The sequence below is a fragment of the Bubalus kerabau genome, chromosome 14, assembly GCF_029407905.1.
Source record: "Bubalus kerabau isolate K-KA32 ecotype Philippines breed swamp buffalo chromosome 14, PCC_UOA_SB_1v2, whole genome shotgun sequence".
NCBI lineage: Eukaryota > Metazoa > Chordata > Mammalia > Artiodactyla > Bovidae > Bubalus > Bubalus kerabau.
Window position 1 is genome coordinate 15,459,489 of NC_073637.1, and position 20,868 is coordinate 15,480,356.

At 39.4% G+C, this 20,868-nt stretch overlaps 1 pseudogene; it reads left to right on the plus strand.

Moving 5' to 3' along the window:
• The first annotated feature begins 241 nt into the window (after positions 1 to 241).
• LOC129627188 (phosphatidylinositol N-acetylglucosaminyltransferase subunit P-like) lies at positions 242 to 935 on the plus strand (annotated as a pseudogene).
• The last annotated feature ends 19,933 nt before the right edge of the window (positions 936 to 20,868 follow it).

Below are 20,868 nucleotides of genomic sequence, written 5' to 3' on the forward strand. Positions count from 1 at the left end.
TAATTCAACACAGATTTTTTCTTCTTTTAACAATAAGCCTCAGTGATGGTAAACTTAAATCTGGGTTCACCTTACTTATGTAAATTAGAAGAAATAATACTGCCCACTAACAGGAAAGTAGTATTTAATGAAGTTAAAAAAAAATCCAAAGCTCCTTCAATGAAAGAATTTAGACACTAAAACATTAAAAATTGAGTTCTGGGAGCAAGGGGACCCAAGATTATCTCAAGTCACAGGGAAAATGGTGGAAAATTCACCGTCACCATTGCCAGAAAGAGTGATTTTGGGCTTTGTTCTTAAGCTCCCTATCTGGCTTCACACTGTATTTTGTGTGGGCTTTCATTCCTACATCTTGGCTAAACTCCTTAGGCTTAACCTATCAGCCTCAAAAGTATTGAGCTGTTGCAGTGCTTGGGTACCTCCTCATCACTGTAGTCATCAGTTCCGTTCAGTTCAGTTCAGTCACTCAGTCGTGTCTGATTCTTTGCAACCCCATGGACTGCAGCACACCAGGCCTCCCTGTCCATCACCAACTCCCAGAGTTTACTCAAACTCCATGTCCATTGAGCCGATGATGCCATCCAACCATCTCATCCTCTGTCGCCCCCTTCTTCTCCTGCCTTCCATCTTTCCCAGTATCAGGGTCTTTTCAAATGAGTCAGTTCTTCTCATCAGGTGGCCAAAGTACTGGAGTTTCAGCTTCAGCTTCAGTCCTTCCAGTGAATATTCAGAATCGGTCACATGCTCTTAATTGGAATAAACATGATGAGTATCTCTCTCCACTTAGTTCCATTCAAACAATCACAGGTAACTATGCCAAAAATCAACAGCAGAAGGAATACCAAGAGGCCATTCCAGCACTAAGAGATACTCCTATTAGTGCAGTAAACCAAATGTTCTTTCTTGCAGTCAAAGAACTTTATACCAAAAACTGAATTGTATGTGGAACAATATCAAGCATTTATTACAAAATTTTATAGTTTTACTATAAAAATAGTTCCTAATGGACAGAATAAATAAAATATTGCATCACCATATGGCAAAAAAAATCAGGTTCCACATAAAAGGGGTTTACAATTTGAAGACCAGACTCTCCTATCCTGGGACTCCTTCTAGAACAAAATGCTTGTCTTCTTACATGTGAGCATGTGTGTCTGTGTGTGAAAAGCATATTTGTGACAAAACTAGATGGCAGAGCAAAAAGGAGTCATTTTAGAATGACCCAAAGAGGTATTCACTAGGATTCTCAAACAAAAGTATAAGCAACAGAGTAAGAAGGATACAGAACCAAAAAACCAGAACCTGGGGAAACGGGGGAGATGACAGAGGGCATCTCTGTCGGATGACAGCAGCGTTTAATGATGGGCTTGGTAGACAGGCATGCCTGCGTTCCCACCCACCCCACTTGCTGGTCATACTGACTAAGAAAAGCTATGTTATTGCCCAGAAATTTGGCTGTTTTATTGGTAGAACAGGGAAATAATAACCACGTTATGGAGTTATTGTGAGATTTAACTGAGACAATATAGGTAAGGTATCTTGCACAATTCCCTGCATTTAACTGGCTAATAAATACAGACTAGTGCTTATTGGGGATGGGTTGGAGAGGTGGGGCAGGTGGGAAACAGAGAGATGCCTCCAGGGCAAATGCAAACAAAATCCATTTCTTGAACTTCGTTTTCAGTGCCATCAGTTCATGTGGGACAATGTAGGCTGATAACCCTAAGATAAAAGGCCAGAGAGCGTACTGCGAAATTGAAATCAAATTACTCACACAGACACAATTATTTATATAAATGTCTGGCACATGGTAAATGTGTAACAATTCATAGCCCTTATTTTTATTAAGAAACTATCTCTCACCTTATGTTTATAACTGACATAATTAGCATGCTGGATAATGGTTTTATTGTGAATATACAAGTTCCAAGAAGGAGAGTTAAAAAAGTAAAAAATAAGCGTGAAAAAACATCCAACAAAAAACATTCAAGCAATGATGCCATTTTTTACATGACTCAACATAATTTTATTTTTCCTTTTAATGATAAGCCCTAGTGATGCCAAGTGGTCAAATAATCAAGTTTATTTGTTATTTGAGTATATGTTACTATTGGGAAAACAGATAAAAATGACCCTTTAGAAAGACATTTAGCAATATGTATTAATAATAAGAGCCTTCAAGTGTTCAAAACCTTGACCTGTAATTCCATTTCTTAAGACCTAACCTATGGAAATAACTAAAAATATAGGGAAATCTATATAAATGTGCCTCTGTGGTATCCTTTCCAAATGTAAATAAATGGAAAACAACCTAAACAGTGAACAGAGGAAGAAGAGTTGCTTGCTGCTACTGCTGCTGCTGCTAAGTCGCTTCAGTCGTGTCCAACTCTGTGCGACCCCATAGACAGCAGCCCACCAGGCTCCCCTGTCCCTGGGATTCTCCAGGCAAGAACACTGGAGTGGGTTGCCATTGCCTTCTCCAAATAGTTGCTTATGCAGCTTCAACTTATCACATTTATTCAATGACGTATTAGACAGCTATTAAAAATAATGCCAATAAAAAGCTTAAAATAACATATTAAAAGCTTATAACCTGTACTGTCATGTTAAGGATAAAAGCAGAATATAAAACTGTTTAAATAACAGGTTCACAGTATATAAAACAACATACTAATAACTAAAAGAAAATACACTAATTTGATCATTATTGAGTATGTTAGCAATTTTTCTTCCTGTTTTTATATATTGCAATGTTTTTTCCATAACAAAAATAATTTTTGTATAATAATGATAACATTCCAATGAGATTTCTCTTAAACATTCTAGCAGCAAGATTCTCTAGTACAAGAGTCAGAGAACTATAGTCCTTGGGTCAAATTCAATATGACACTTGCTTTTGTAAATAAAGTTTTATTAGCACACAATTCCACTATTTAATTGATGTATAGTTTACAGCAAAGGATGCTCAAACTACTGCACAACTGTGCTCATCTCACACGCTAGTAAAGTAATGCTCAAAATTCTCCAAGCCAGGCTTCAGCAATATGTGAACCGTGAACTTCCTGATGTTCAAGCTGGTTTTAGAAAAGGCAGAGGAACCAGATATCAAATTGCCAACATTCGCTGGCTCATGGAAAAAGCAAGAGAGGTCCAGAAAAACATCTATTTCTGCTTTATTGACTATGCCAAAGCCTTTGACTGTGTGGATCACAAGAAACTGTGGAAAATTCTTAAAGAGATGGGAATACCAGACCACCTGACCTGCCTCTTGAGAAACCTATATGCAGGTCAGGAAGCAACAGTTCGAAATGGACATGGAACAACAGACTGGTTCCAAATAGCAAAAGGAGTACATCAAGGCTGTATATTGTCACCCTGCTTATTTAACTTATATGCAGAGTACATCATGAGAAATGCCGGGCTGGAACAAGCACAAGCTGGAATCAAGATTGCCGGGAGAAATATCAATAACCTCAGATATGCAGATGCCACCACCCTTATGGCAGAAAGTGAAGAGGAACTAAAAAGCCTCTTGATGAAAGTGAAAGAGGAGAGTGAAAAAGTTGGCTTAAAGCTCAACATTCAGAAAACGAAGATCATGGCATCTGGTCCCATCACTTCATGGGAAATAGATGGGGAAAGAGTGGAAACAGTGTCAGACTTTATTTTTCTGGGCTCCAAAATCACTGCAGATGTTGATTGCAGCCATGAAATTAAAAGATGCTTACTCCTTGGAAGGAAATTTATGACCAACCTAGATAGCATATTAAAAAGCAGAGATATTACTTTGCCAACAAAGGTCCATCTGGTCAAGGCTATGGTTTTTCCAGTAGTCATGTATGGATTTGAGAGTTGGGCGGTGAAGAAAGCTGAGCCCCAAAGAATTGATGCTTTTGAACTGTGGTGTTGGAGAAGACTCTTGAAAGTCCCTTGGACTGCAAGGAGGTCCAACCAGTCCATCCTAAAGGAGATCAGTCCTGGGTGTTCATTGGAAGGACTGATGCTAAAGCTGAAACTCCAGTACTTTGGCCACCTCATGCGAAGAGTTGACTCATTGGAAAAGACTCTGATGCTGGGAGGGATTGGGGGCAGGAGGAGAATGGGTAATAGAGGATGAGATGGCTGGATGACCTCACTGACTCAATGGACATGAGTTTGAGTGAACTCTGGGAGTTGGTGATGGACAGGGAAGCCTGGCGTGGTGTGATTCATGGAGTCACAAGGAGTCGGACACAACTGAGTGACTGAACTGATAGTTTACAGCAGCTTTTGAAGACCTGAGTAGGTGCAGTTGGGACTGTACAGCACACACAATCCCAGATACTTACTGTTTGAATTTGACAGAGAAAATTGCCCACTTCTAATTTTAAACATTGCATCCAGAGAATCTGACATAGCTCTATATAGGTGTTTTGGATACTCAATGATTCCTTAGAGCTCTGAGTTAGTAATGATTTTGGAGCAACGGGCAAATCCCACTCAACAATTTGTTACACAGTCATTGACTGGCCTGATCATGGTTAGCTAGTGTGTTTTCTAAGAAGTCCAGTCCCATGAAATGCTCCACCTAGAATTCCCTTCACGCAAAATCACTGTGAACATAAAGTGCTTTGACAAGTCCTAAAGTTTAGCTTTATTAGAGTGAGCACTACTGCTGCGGCTTACTTTATAGAGTACAAAATGTTTCCCTTTATGTATTTATCTCATCCATTCACCCATTTACCTATTCAACCATCCTCACATTTACTGAGTACCTAGTCTACCCAATGTTAGCATTTAAATGCATCTTTTGGAAGTCATTCATTCTTCACAACAGCCCTTTGGAGACGGATGTAGAAGAAAATTTATTATCTTTGTATAACCAATGAGGGATCTGAAGGTCAGAAATGTTGATTACTTTTTCCAAGATTACACAGGTGTTAAGAAAGCAAGATTGGAAGAGGAGAAGAAGCTGGGACTTCATCAATATTGTGATGTCTAGACCACTCAAGAATGTTTAGGGACAGAGCACACCTACAGGAAAGGAAAGTATGGGAACAAATCCTGGATTCCTACACAAATAGGGCATGTGGGTTGAATGTCAGGGTCTCATCAGATTTCCAAATAATTGCATGTTGCATTAACACAATTGAGCAAACACGGATGGAGTCTCCCTTCAAAATTCATCAGTTTTTTTTTTTAATTTGATCATGTGATTTTAAATGTCCAGAGTCTCATTTGGGACACTGGTTAGACTGATGGACAAGCCAAAGAATGACAAAGAATAAAACTGCTTAATTTGGCCAAACAACAATAGACTGTCTGTGAGCAGTTGAAGCCTAGCTGTGTTAGAATATTCAGGATTCAGTGAGAACCTCTGTCAGAGCATCTATTTGCCACAGAAGAATTCCTGAAACTCCCTTTATTTGGAAGTGTAAGTATTGGAACTTCACAGCATGGGTTGGGTATGTCTGGAACTGGAAAATAAAGTTTCACACAGGACTAAATATAACTTCCTGCCAGGCAGGTAGGGACTGCTTGCCAAATTGTGATGGTTGTTCAGATCCAAAAATGATGAAGAAGGCCAATTTTTTGACAACTGAAATTGCTTTCAGGATGGGTAAATCTGCCCTATTTCAGGGGAGATAAGAGTTGCAGGAACTGGTTAATTACCTCTCACCTCCAAACTTTCCAAACTTCAAATATAGCAAGTTCATCATTTACTTTAGCATAAATAGAATTTAAAGCAAGATAATGAAATTACATCTTAGGCTCATAGCAGACTTTTCCATGAAAAGACAACTTGGAAAATCTAATTGCCAAGGCACTTCAATAAGAGGTAAATAGGAGTAGTCAGAGGAAAGCTCAGTTTCCTCAAACAACATGGACTGGACACTGCCTCTTAGAACTTCTACTGTTCTTGTTTTCTGTTGGGTAGAAAAAGGTCTGTCTTTTCCTTGCTGTATTCCCAGCTCCTGGGAATGTGCCAGGCCCTGCACACGAATAAAGGGACTCTTGAGTCATATCTGATGGAGCCCGTGAATAGGTACCTCCTATTTTTGAAAGTAGAAACATAGTTGGTGTGGCTAAGATGTTTTTGCATTCACAGGGTAAATGCGTAGCACTGGGGGTGAAGTTAAAGGGTTCTGCTTTTTCATAAACGCAGCTTAGATCTCCCCAGAATGAAAGTAGGCAAGGGTTCTCAGAGTTTGGCAAAGCTGAACCTTGGAAAAATTAGGAGGTACTCATTTTGTCTATATTTTTTAAGCAGGGCTTGTGTCTCCAGGTACCTAACTGTGGTACGGTGTCCTTCTATATCTCACAGACTGGGAAATGCACGACCTCACTGTCTGCTGGAAAAATCCTGCTTCTCTTTCCTTTCAGTTCAGTTCAGTTCAGTCGCTCAGTTGTGTCTGACTCTTTGTGACCCCATGAATCACAGCACACCAGGCCTCCCTGTCCATCACCAACTCCCAGAGTTCACTCAGACTCATGTCCATCGAGTCAGTGATGTCATCCAGCCATTTCATCCTCTGTCATCCCCTTCTTCTCCTGCCCCCAATCCCTCCCAGCATCAGGGTCTTTTCCAATGAGTCAACTCTTTGCATGAGGTGGCCAAAGTATTGGAGTTTTAGCTTTAGCATCAGTCCTTCCAATGGACACCCAGGGCGGATCTCTTTCAGAATGGACTGATTAGATCTCCTTGCAGTCCAAGAGACTCTCACGAGTCTTCTCCAACACCATAGTTCAAAAGCGTCAATTCTTCGGCGCTCAGCTTTTTTCACAGTCCAACTCTCACATCCATACATGACCACTGGAAAAACCATAGCCTTGACTAGACGGACCTTTGTTGTCAAAGTAATATCTCTGTTTTTTAATATGCTATCTAGGTTGGTCATAACGTTCCTTCCAAGGACTAAGTGTCTTTTAATTTCATGGCTGCAATCACCATCTGCAGTGATTTTGGAGCTCTTTCCTTTAGAGCCCTGCTAACTCATAGTCTCAAGTTCAAGAATGACAAAGACTGGAAGAGACAATCAACATGAAAGACAACAGTGTCAAGGTAACAAAATTAGGTAGACAAATAAGCTGAAACATAGTACATGACAATGCTCCCCATTTTGATTTAAAAGGTTCATTATTTGATTTCAGTGTAGAAGACCAGAGTGGTGTGGATTATTAAAAAAAAAAAAAATTAGAAGGAGGAGAGGTAAGGTAAGTATTCTACTGCAAGTTGAAGCTTGGCCAAGAAGAGTAATGTAACTTAGTAGACACAGATGGGGGTGGGGAGAAGGGTGGCTCTGGAAAGAAATACTCGGGACATTCAAAGAAACTGAATGGCTCTAATGTCATCTGGTCCCATCACTTCATGGGAAATAGATGGGGAAACTGGAAACAGTGTCAGACTTTATTTTTCTGGGGTCCAAAATCACTGCAGATGGTGACTGCAGCCATGAAATTAAAAGACACTTACTCCTTGGAAGGAAAGTTATGACCAACCTAAATAGCATATTCAAAAGCAGAGACATTTGCCAACAAAGGTTCATCTAGTCAAGGCTATGGTTTTTTCCTGTGGTCATGTATGGATGTGAGAGTTGGACTGTGAAGAAGGCTGAGCGCCGAAGAATTGATGCTTTTGAACTGTGGTGTTGGAGAAGACTCTTGAGAGTCCTTTGGACTGCAAGGAGATGCAACCAGTCCATTCTGAAGGAGATCAGCCCTGGGATTTCTTTGGAAGGAATGATGCTAAAGCTGAGACTCCAGTACTTTGGCCACCTCATGCAAAGAGTTGACTCATTGGAAAAGACTCTGATGCTGGGAGGGACTGGGGGCAAGAGGAGAAGGGGACGACAAAGGATGAGATGGCAGGATGGCATCACTGACTCGATGGACATGAGTTTGAGTGAACTCTGGGAGTTGGTGATGGACAGGGAGGCCTGGCGTGCTGTGATTCATGGGGTCGCAAAGAGTCGGACACGACTGAGCGACTGATCTGATCTGATCTGAATGTCACACAACAGAAACATCACAAGGAAGCATGCTATGCTAGTTCCTGTGTCTCTTAATATCGCTAAGCCTCAAGGCCTCCACCTATATAATGGAAAGAATAAACCCCACCATGCCTCATTTTCAGTGTTATCATGAAGATTAAATGACATATTGCAATTACAAATTATTCTGATATTAGTGTCATTTTTAACAGTAACAATAACAAACTCAAAGTTTGAAGAATACTGGGGCATTTTGAAGAGTAGTGGAAGAATGAAGATGGAGACAAGAGTTCCAGTTTCATAAAAGAACTTGGTAGAATATGTAAATTATAGCTACAAATGTACATAATACAAGCTGAATATGTACATCAAGCTAGACTCTCTTTTTTGAACTAGAGCTCTCATCTTTTAATAATAATCTTTAATAATAAAGTTCTGGTTGGCAATAGAAATTCATGGCTAAATGGCCATTCAATTTAATTTTTATTTGTTGTCTTTTACCATAAAGCATATACTTCTCTGAAATACTATAACAGGATAAAGAAAACCATCAGATCAGGCTATACCAAAATATTCAAAGTTGCGTTAATAAAGTCATATACTTACCCAGACAGTTTGTTAATTACATACCTAATAGCCTCTCATAAAATCAAAGCAGGAGAAAGAATATGTTTACGTTCTCCTATGGTAGGAGGTGTTTTGTAATTCCTTCCAAAAAATGCTCCCCCAAGTTAAGCCAGACTTTTTGCTTGGATGGGATTTCATCTGGAACCCAAGATACTTCAGATGAAACTATAGCTCATCAATTTTGTTTTCATCTGTTTGCTGCTGACAGTTGACCTTCCAACAGCCATGATGCCTCTTGTCTTCAGGCCTTTCCATTACCAGACCCCTCCCACTTGGAATGTCCTCCTAACCTTTTGCCCGTTTATCTGTTCGAACTCCTTACCCCCAAAGAGAAACTATATGTACATATTTTGTAATCTATAAAAGTCTATGTATTTTAGACATAGAGGATGTGAGCTAACTGGTTTTAGGTTCCTCTGCTGGTGGGCTGATGTCTATGGGGTCGCACAGAGTCGGACACAACTGAAGTGACTTAGCAGCAGCAGCTGCAGAACTACTGTAAAGCAGAACTTTCAGGGTCTTAAACAATGAAGGTACAACTTCCCAGTGGTGTGTGGGAGCCTGAGGAAACTGACTCACTATTTCCTGCATGTAAAATGGCATATTATCCCAGGGAGAGCCCCAAGAGACAATCTTAAGAGCACCTTTCAGCCAGAAGTTTAGAAGCACTTTCAGAGCATGAATACACATATTCTTATTCATAAAACACATACACATCTATTGGTCCTGATCATAAAATCTTTTCTTAAGCATTCCTCTGTACCCACATTGCTGATGCATTTTCTCAGTGGAGTCTAGCCTCCCTTGTGGCCTCCATTTCTGGGCTGTAACTCAGTAACTTTACCCTTCAGACTGTGCTTTGGCTGCCTTCAGGAACAGCAATGTCTCTGTTCAAATCAGGAGAGCATAATGAAACATTGTCTGCTACAGTATCAAACATGAGAGGTTTCCGCTAAACTAATTGGTAGGGAAAACATTTTGCCTTCATCAAGTGGCAGGGCCTGAAGTCAAGAAAAAGGGAAATGGGCTGGGGGAGGCTGGGGAGGGCAGGCAGATCAACAGAATGGACTAGAAGAAAAGTTTGCTGGAAGCTGAAAAATTTCAGTTGGGGGCTTAAATGAAGATAGTGTTTTGGTTATCTCTGTGGTCTAGGAAGGAGAAGCAGATTAGGGCTGAAAAGACTTGAAGTCTACGCAAGATTCTTCCAATAACAAACTTGACTCAGTTTACACTTTGGCCAAATTATAATATTGTTGTGTATAGAGACTCTTAAACATATTCTGCATAAAGCTCAGTTGAAGCACTAAAATAGATATGAAAATGTAACAAGCTTTTAATGCAGCTGTTTTCAACCAGAATGGAAGTGGAATAAAATTGAATTTGCGTCAGAATATATTTACTAAAGCAAATGCCTCCTTCACTTCCCTTTGCCTTGGCATTATAATTATTTGAAAACGCTGTATGCCAATGTAAGCAGAAAACAGCAATAGCAGCAACAACAATGCAGCCACAAGACATTTATCTAGTGTGTTCTATGTGTTTGGCACTCTGCTAAATCATTCACATACTTTACATTACTTAATTCTCATCACAGCCTTCTGGGTTGTGTGCTAACATCATTTCCCCTCCACAAATGAAAAAGCTGAGCCTATGAGGATGTGTGTTTAGCTAACTATCCCAGTTATACAGCATCACTCTGTACACTTTAAAAATTGGGAGGAAAAGGATCACATTCTTCATTTGGGAATCCCACGCCAGAACAACTATTTCAAGAATAAAACTCACTGTCGAACCCTTCCCCTGAATCGCCTCAGCTTCTTCTGTCGATTAAAACCACTGAGAAGTTTCCTTTACTGCAACCTTTTCTTAAGACTAGGTCAGATTTTGGCTAATTTCACTGTACAGATAATTTTAACAAGTGTTTTAAGAGATACAATCACAGTTCACTGGACCAGAAGTTCACGGACTTAAACTTGGCAACCCTCCTGTACAGACTATGCAAGCTTCAATGGGTCACTTAATCTCCCCAAGCCTTGGGGATTTCCTCTTCTGTAATATAATAGGGCTCAGCTGGATATAAGCTTTCCCCCTACAATTAACATTACCTGTTGGCAGGTTTGTCTCCTTGATCTAGATGTTAGAAACTATTCTGGCCCTGTTAAAAGTTAATACTGGTAGTGGGATGGAGCTGGGGGTAACAAAGAAGTTAATACACATCTTCATCATCTTACCAAATCAAGGTTTCCACATCTGCTTATGGGTCAGGAGATCATAATAAAGCAATCAAATATGAATGACAGGAAGATTCAGTCAAAGAATAAAATACAGAAGAACAATGTGAATTCTAGTACATAGTCATCAAATCTCTACCATTTTCAAATTCATCTGTAAATCAAAGATAACAGCAGTACCTACCTCTTTGAGATTTTTCAAAATAAAATAATATACCTAAGCTATGAAAACATGATGGGCAAAATAAAAATATGTCTGTGAAATCTGTCACACCCTCTTCCCTCCAAGATCTCTGAACCAATTATGTGAAAGAGACAATAGACCATTGCTAGTGAATCTGGAATGAAAACTCTGATTAAGCTCCAAGCCCAAACAGGTTCCCAGGCATGTCTCCCAGCTTTGGATGAGTTCAAGATGGGCAAAGCCAATGATGAACAGCTGGCCTGTCTTACCAGGGGAAGAAACTCACGATGTGCCATTGAGAAGAATTTGTGCACCTGAAGAGCTGTCTGGATTGGAAAATAGAGGTGTTACCTGTGCTCAGAGCTTCTTTAACAATCTCCTCAAGGACAATCTGATTATACATTCTGCATTCCTTGGAGAAGAATAAGTAGGTGGGGAAGAGAAAAAACTAAACAAGAATTTTAGAATGTTCCTAATATTACTGGAAAAGGGTGAATGGAATACTTACCAAACAATAGAACTCACCTCACTGACTGGGTCCTGACATTTGTATGTAAAGTACAGGGGAAGTTCTTTTAACTGACTTCCTAAGGGACCTCCAGTATCACTCCTTACTCTCTAAGCCATTCTAATCAATCTGTAACAATCTGATGCTGGTTTCCAGTAGGCCAATTTCAGGCAATCGCTTGTACTTCTCTTATTAGCAGTTTAAGTTTTATATGTGTCCAGAACCAGCTGTATTGACTTTCAAAACAGTTTATTCCCATGGAATTAATTAATTAATAAAAAGCTATATAAACAGATAAAATTTTAAAGAGGAAAAGGGTTTTCTTTTATAAAAAATAAGTGACTACTTTGGAAGAGGTGATTACAGTCAGCTTTGCCAAAGTGCATATGCAACACTTGGAAAAGCTCAGGGGAAACTTAGCAATCCAGAGGAGCTTGCCTTCAGATCACTGTTCATGCTCTTGACATTCTTCTCCCCACTCAACTGGAGCACAGATAGAAATCCCATAGATGTACTAATGGATTATGCATGTAGCTTATGAAAGAAAGGTGACAAAGAAGCCTGATTTTATGGACTCGTATCTGAATGCAAAGCCTTAGCCCTTCATTGAAAGGCTGGTGAAAGTAATGTTGACCAAATGTTTGAAGTGTCAGGCACTTTGATGGTCACAAGAGATAAAGAGATGAATCATATATTCTCCCTTTCCTCAAGGAGTTTTTGAGCAACCTGGAGAAAGACAGGCATAAGAGACAGGCAGACACACAGAACAGAAGGGACTTGTCCCCTTGGGCACAACTCCCAGTTTGGACTGAATGTGATTATGCTCCCATTCTCGCTCCTTGCTGTGTACCCAGCCCCTCCTCTAAGCTAGCATCTCTCAGTCTCTCACAGGAGAGATTGTGCTTATTGGGAGCTGGCCGAGGAGAGCATCAGCCGCTCGAGAGCTCTCAGCTTTCACAAGGCCCACAGTGCCACCCTCCATCAGTGAGCTCTACAGAGGTCCACACAGCAGAAACGTGCTTTATATTTTCACCATCATAAGTTCTCCTTTACCTCTTAAGGAAATGACGTGGCAGAAAAGAGGACCAGAACTTGCTCAAGCTTATCGATTAAATCTTGGGCAAAAGGACAAACTCTCATACATGTTTGCTGTTTATTTACAAGCAAACAAATGGAAAGATCCTGAATAGGACCGCAAAATCAGCCTACGCTGCTTCTGACTTAACAAATCTTAGAGAGAACTTTACTAAAATACTCTAAGCACTTTAGAATATTATCCACTCATAAATTGCAGCAATATTTTCTTAGATCAGGCTCCCAAGTCAAAAGTAATAAAAGCAAAAATAAACAAATGGGAGTTAATCAGACTTAAAAATTTTTTCATAGCCAACGGAAACCATCAACAAAACAAAAAGACAGTCTACTGAATGGCAGAAAATATTTGCAAATGATGTGATGAAAAAGGGATTAATTTCCAAGATATACAAATAGCTTTAATAGCTCAATATAAAAAAATAACCCAATGAAAAAAATGAGCAGAATTCCTCCATTTCACCAAAGAAGACATACAGATGATCAACAGGCACATGAAAAGATGGTAACATCACTAAATTATTAGAGAATTGTAAACCAAAACTGCAGTGAGGTATCATCTCATACCAGTCAGAATAGACATCATCAGAGTCTACAAATAATAAATACTGGAGAGGGGGTGGAGAAAAGAGAACCCTCTGGCAATGTTGGTGTGAATGTAAATTGGTGCAACCACTATGAGAAACAGTATAGAGCTTCCTTATTGGGGCTTCCCAGGTGACTTGGTGGCAAAGAATCTGCCTGCCAATGCAGGAGCCGCAGGAAATGCAGGTTCAATCCCTGGGTTGGGAAGATTCCCTGGAGGAGGCAATGGCAATCCGCTCCAGTACTCTTGTCTGGGGAATCATCCCATGGAGAGAGGAGCCTGGCAGGCTACAGCCCATGAGGTCACAAAGAATAGGACATGACTGAGCATGCACCCTATAAAACTAAAAATAGAGCTACAATACAATAGAGCTAAAACTAGGGCTACATAACACCCCTCCTGTGTATATATCTGGAAAAACTGAAAACTCTAATTTAAAAAGATACATGTATCCCAATGTTAATAGTAGCACTATTTATGATAGCCAAGACATGGCAACAACCCAAGTGCCCATTAACAAATGATTGGCTTAATATGTGATATATATATACACAACGAAATATTGCTGCTGTTGTTTAATCATGAAGTCATGTCTGACTCTTGTGAACCCATGGACTATAGACCACCAGGCTACTCTCTCCATGGGGTTTTCCAGGTTAGAATACAGGAGTGGGTTGCCATTGCCTCCTCCAGGGGATCTTCCCAACTGAAGGATAGAACTTGTGTCTGCTACATTACTGGGTGGATTCTTTACCCCTGAGCCACCAGGGAAGCCCCAGTAAAGTATTACTCAGCCATAAAAAATAATGAAATAGTGTCACTTGCAGCAACATGGATGGACCTAGAAAATTTTATACTTAGTAAAGTAACTCAGACAAAGAAAGTGAAAGTCACTTAGTCGTGTCCGACTCTTTGTGACCCCATGGACTGTATAGTCCCTGGAATCCTCCAGGCAGAATACTGGATTGGGTAGCCTATCCCTTCTCCAGTAGACCTTCCTAACCCAGGAATCGAACTGGGGTCTCCTGCGTTGCAGGTGGATTCTTTACCAACTGAGCTATGAGGAAGCTCCAACAGACAGAGAAAGACAAATACTATATCACCTACATGTGGAAACTAAAGCATAATATGAACAAATCTTTATACAAAGCGTCTCATGAACATGATTACCAAAGAGGAGAGGGAGGAGGTGAGGGACAAATTAAGAGAAGGGGATTAACAGATGCAAACTACCATACATAAAATAGATAAGCAACAAGGACTTACTATATAGTACAGGAAAGTATACTCAGTATCTTATAATGGAAAATAATCTGGAATATATATATATATATATATATATATAAATATAAATAATTGAATCATTTAGCTATACACCTGAAACTAACACGATATTGTAAATCAACTATTGTTGTTTAGTTGCTAAGCCATGTCTGACTCTTTTGCAACCCCATGGACTGCAGTCCATGAGGTTCCTCTGCCCATGAGATTTACCAGGCAAGAATACTGAAGTGGATTGCCGTTTCGTTCTCCAGGGGATCTTCCTGACCCAGGGGTCAGGAAGAACCCATGTCTCCTGCATCTCCTGCACTGGCAGGCGAATTCTTTATCACTGAGCCACCTGGGAAGTCTTGAAAGAAAAAAGATGTTGCTCTCTATTAACATAAAAAGACCATAGTAAGTTGTAAAGTGTGAAAAGATCAGATTACAAAGCAGACTGTGTAGTGTGATCCTAAACAAATACATATGCATGAGGGGATTAACAATGATTACTTTTAAAGGATAAATTACTGACCATTGTGTTTCTTTTCACCTTCTGTACAGATTTTTTCATACTAAGTACGCAATATGTTTATAATCAGAAGAAGCAATCAAACCATTATTGTGTTGAAAATAAAATACCTTAATCACTTCTAAATATGTACTAAAAAAGAATAATGGTATACAAATAATAAAAGGTCTAATATCAAAAGCAAAAAAAAAATGAGAATCATTTCTCTTTATATAACATTATAACATAATTTCATATAACTCCCATTTTAATAGCATTAACTATATAATAATAATGATGACATAGAGAGAAATGCCCACCTCAGTGAAAAATAATGCAATATCTATAGCATCTTATTTCAAATTACCTAATGCTGCTTCTATGAAAGCTATTTCACAATGCCGAACATTATAAGTAACTGAGAGCAAGGTAGTGATTCTGGTCCACAGACGTGCATTTGTCCATTATGTCCAACAAAAGTCAATTTCTCTGGCCCACTGTAGAAGAAACTGATTTTTCCTCCATTTACATGTTCTTTTTAACATTCCTGACCTACAAATGTGTCTGCCCTCTGGAATCTCCTTTGAACTGGTTTTTAATCCCCACTAATTTCCTCATTAATGAGTTAAATGACATCTTTAACATAGATTTATTTTTATATCTATTTGAGTGTCATGATTTTACCACTTTTTGAAAATTATCTTTTAACAATTATCATAATGTTAGCTAATATTTACTAAGAATTTTCCATGTGTCTAGCTCAATTCTGAGTTAGTTATATGACTTACTTCATTTTGTCTTCACCATCTCTGTGAACAGCTGATGCCAACTCCACTTTTCCTATGCACGCCCAGCGTCTCCTAAAAGGTAATGAATTTGTCCAGGAAGTAAGAGTACATGGTAAAGCAGAATCCAAATTATAGCTGAGTCCAGATATGTGCTTAAGCATATAATACCATTCCAACTTTTCCAGATGAGAAAACTGAGTCTCAGCAAGGTTAAAATGCCTCTTTCTTTTCCACTTATTCAACAAATATTCTGAACACCTACTATGAGACAGACTCTGAACTAGTTTTGGGAGCACAGAAATCATAAAGGTAAGGAGACAAAACCCTTGCTTTTCATGTAGCCTAGAACCTTGTGATAATTGACTCAAGTCCAGTGCTGGTATAGCTAGATAACCTCTGTCTTTATTTTTTTTTTTTAACTTCTTTTCAAAAATTTTATTTTAATTGGAGGCTAATTACTTTACAATATTGTAGTGGTTTTTGCCATACATTGACATGAATCAGCCAGGGGTGTACATGTGTTCCTCATCTTGAACCCCCCTCCCACCTCCCTCCCCATCCCATCTGTCTTCCTTCCAGCTTCCTTTGTACTCACTTCCAGGCAACTGGGAACATTCAATGGACTGGAACTTCTAGTAAAAGCGCCCTGATGTCATCTTGTATCCTCATATCACTTGGAGAAGAATGTATTCAAATAAACCCAGAAAAGGAGACAACTAATGAATTCTTTGTAAGTCCCTGAGATAAGCTTCCAATCTGACTTCCCATTGAAAATGCCATGTCTTTTGTTTGAAATGCCCTTTTCTTCCCTGCCTAGTGGATCCCTGCTCCATCTTGACCCTTGTAACTCTGTTCAGTCTTTAGAGTCTTTCAGAAGTCTTCTCAGACTTTACCTTCTCCTCCCAAGTTTACGACTTCGCTCTTCTTTTCACTTCAGCATCCCCTGGCTTTTGGATGTTTCTATGTTGCATGTATGTGTCATCTCTTTTCTTTATGTCTGTTTCCTTCATAAAGGTATAAACCCCCCACGGAGAAGCACCGCAGCTTATTTATCGTCATTTCCTCAGCACCTGGCATGTTAGAAGCTAGCGGTGGGGTGAATCAGTGATGTGTTGGTAAACAATTATTTCCATACAATTTATGAAAAACAACTTTTACTTCTTCCAGTGTACACAGTTCTCTTGTCTCCAAATCTTTACATTTACTGACACTATCTCCAAATCCCATTCTCCCTCACTTCCTAAGGATTTCTTTTAAGATATCAGTTCTTCCCAAAGCACAGTTTAACCTTGAATTGAATGCCTCTTCTTTGTGATCTCCTATCTCTTTAAATTTCCCCCTTATTACATGTTCATACTTCTATATTTAAAATGGATAACCAACTAGGGCAGGGGATTCTGCTTAATAATCTGCATTAGCCTAAATGGGAAAAGAATTCGAAAAATAATAGATACATGTATGTGCCTAACTGAATCACTTTGCTGAACACCAGAACTAACACAACATTGTTAATCAACCATACTCCAGTATAAGATAAAACATTAAAATAAACCATTAAATCATTTTTCATCCTGGAGTATATTTGTCTATTTTTATATCTGAATATATGCATATTCATTGGCAAAATCCATGAGGGCAGGAACTATATCTATTTATTTCACTTCTATATATTCAGATCCTGAACTAATCCAAGTACATATACTCATATGCTTATTTACCTATAGGTAAATATATGCCAAATGAGGGAAAAGACTCATTTGTTCATGTTTGCAGCTGTTCAGAAGAATTATTTTTAGGGTACAGTGTGGTGGAATAGAAAGACCAACTTTGGAGGTAGAAACATAGATTCTATTCTTGGTTCGTTCATTTATCAGCTGTGTGACTTTGAAGAAATCAAAGACTCAGTGTGTTTTACCTTAATTTCCTTATGAGTAAAATGAGAATAAAATCTCTATTTTGCTCTATTGTTGTGAGGACTAAATGAGATACTGTGTGCTGCGGGTCTGATGCTAAGTAGCCATTTCCTTCCCCTTCTATTTGTGGCCAGTGCTAAATTATAAAGACAGCATTTGGGCACATAACAGGATATCCTACATGAGCTGGAATGGCTTCCCAGAGTAATAGACGGTGTTGCCAACAATAGTGAAGAGAATGAGAGGAAGTCGGCACATAAGCGAACCTTCTCAAGGTTTCACCCTTAAGGGTTCAATGTAAGGTTCAAAGGATGACTCTGAACATTAAACAGCATTGTGGAAAACCCAACAATGTTCCCAGCTGTGGCAATTAACCAAACCACATTCCTACAGGCGAGGGGGCCCAGAAGAAAGACAGGAGACCTGGAGTCAGCATTGAGTGAAAGGTTAACACTGAGGCATGGTATGCAAAGCATGTGCCAATGACAATATCAGATCCACCTCTTCCTGCACTACCCCTACCCTGGAATAGGGACTGCGAAGGGGTGGCGTAAGCTTCCCGCATGCTATTGTGACTGGTGTTCTTTCCTCCAGGGTTGTTTTAAGGCTTCCAAGTTTCTATCAAGTCGTTCCTGCTATAGCACCCTTGAAATAGAACCATATGTTGTAACTACAAGTTGAGTGGCAAGCAAAACTTATCCAGACAAATATTATAATCAGGACCAAAACAAAGGATGCATACAATGCAATGCTTTCTGGGCTGCTAAAAGCCCACCTTATATTTCCTGGTAGTCATCTGACCTTTCAAGTTGTCTTGTTTTAAGAGAAGACCCACTTTCATTCCATTGGCATGTGGTCAACTAAGTGAAACATGAATTCATGCTGAAGAAATCCTACCTGCATTTTCTGGTGACAAAAGATTAGAGACTTAAACTTCTTGCATTCAGGAAATAAGCTAGTTCCTAGAGATGTGCAATTCTACTTTTCAACTTTTATCCTTTCTGTGGCTGTTATCATAATAAACACAGCAAAGTGGAAATTCAGGCAACCGGGAAGTGGTAAAAGAGAAGTAGCAGGGTACTGCCTTAGCAAGAGCACTCCACTGGGAATGTAGAGATCTGGATGCTTTTTGTACTTGACTGCTCTGTTAACTTCGTGGTGAGCTTGGCAAAGATAATGACAAATATTCAGAGTCTACTTCACCCTTGGTCCAATGCCAGATCCCCTCATTATATAGCTTTTATTTTAATCTCTGGCCAACACTAACTATAAAAGCTATTGCAGATATGAAGAAACTGAGGTTCAAATTGGTTGATTACTATGTCTAAGGTCAAAACTAGTAGATTAGATTTTGAACCCAATTCCATGTTCTTTCTACTAGTCAGTTTAGTCGCTCAGTCATGTCTGACTCTTTGTGACCCCATGGACTGCAGCACACCAGGCCTCCCTGTCCATCACCAACTCCTGGAGTTTACTCAAACTCATGTCCATTGAGTCAGTGATGCCATCCAACCATCTCATCCTCTGTTGTCCCCTTCTCCTCCTGCCTTCAATTTTTCCCAGCATCAGGGTCTTTTCAAATGAGTCAGTTCTTCACATCAGGCGGCCAAAGTATTGGGGTTTCAGCTTCAGCATCAGTCCTTCCAATGAATATTCAGGACTGATTTTCTTCAGGATGGACTGGTTGGATCTCCTTGCAGTCCAAGGGACTCTCAAGAGTCTTCTCCAACACCACACTTCAAAAGCATCAATTCTTCAGCACTCACCTTTCTTTATAGTCCAACTCTCACATCCATATATGACTACTGGAAAAACCATAGCTTTGACTAGATGGACCTTTGCTGGCAAAGTAATGTCTCTGCTAATATGCTGTCTAGGTTGTTCATAACTTTTCTTCCTAGGAGCAAGTGTCTTTTAATTTCATGGCTTCAGTCACCATCTGCAGTGATTTTGGAGCCCAAAAAAATAAAGTCTGTCACTGTTTCCACTGTTTTCCCATCTATTTGCCATGAAGTGATGGGACCAGATGCTATGATCTTAGTTTTCTGAATGTTGAGCTTTAAGCCAACTTTTTCACTCAGCTCTTTCACTTTCATCAAGAGGCTCTAGTGGGTTGGCCAAAAGTTCCTTTGGGCTTTTTGGTAACATCTTACAAAAACCTGAATGACCCAACATACCATGCTGCCTTACAAATACTTTATTGCACATCACCTTTTAAACACTAATGGCCGGGTTACGGTCAGCCTCAAGAAAAATCATCCCCATTGGATGGGCATCAACAAGATAATGGGAGGGCAGACACTGCACACTTTTACCTGCTGGATGCCTTCATATGCATTTTCTCATTTGACTTTGGAAAAATCAGTTGCCTGGTCTGGACATTGTTTTATGCTTTTGTGAAATATGAAATTTAATTCCTTATATTCCTTTCAACTCCCACATTCTAAAATGAAAAGTTACTGGTCCAGGGATATATTTCACACATGCTTACACACCTAGGCTTAGTGTTTACCTCCTTTGGTTTTAAAGGGGATGGGAGTCCTTCTCCTGACTGTCCTTTGATGCTGTTCATCTTGTTTTCACCATCCTTACTTCATCCCACCTCTCCTAACTGGGAGAAAGGATTCTCACATCTGACTTCTCTTGTTACTTTATCCATATCTCACTTTTGGCACTTACCACCCTCTGCTTCCTGTGGTGGTTATGGTGGGTTTATCTTATCTCCCCTAGAACCTTGTAAGTGAGCTTCCTCCATTTCCTTGCAAAGGCCTGTATTCCCTAGGACAGCTAGCCCACTGTCAGCCCAGGGGGTACAGCATTGATATGCTCTATTTTTGTTGAAATAGAAATATGAAGTATCAGAAGATTTCTAATTTAAACTCAAGTTCCACAGACACTATTCTGACAATAATCTGAGTTGTTAGTTAGCGGAGAGTTTGGATGACAAATAACGCGTCTATGTTGTTTTACAGCAAGACTTTTCTTGTTATCTGGTTTGAACAATTCCATTTTTTAAATTAACTACCAATCTATCATGGTTCAGTGCTTTTGTAAAGTGTAATGGAATGAATTACTGGAAAAATTAAATTAAAAAGATAGGAAAATATGGATTCAAAATGTGTATTACTAGGTTCAACGAAAGCAAAACCCGTCAAATTGCTATAAATTTTACAGACATTTACTCTCAGTGTCAATGCT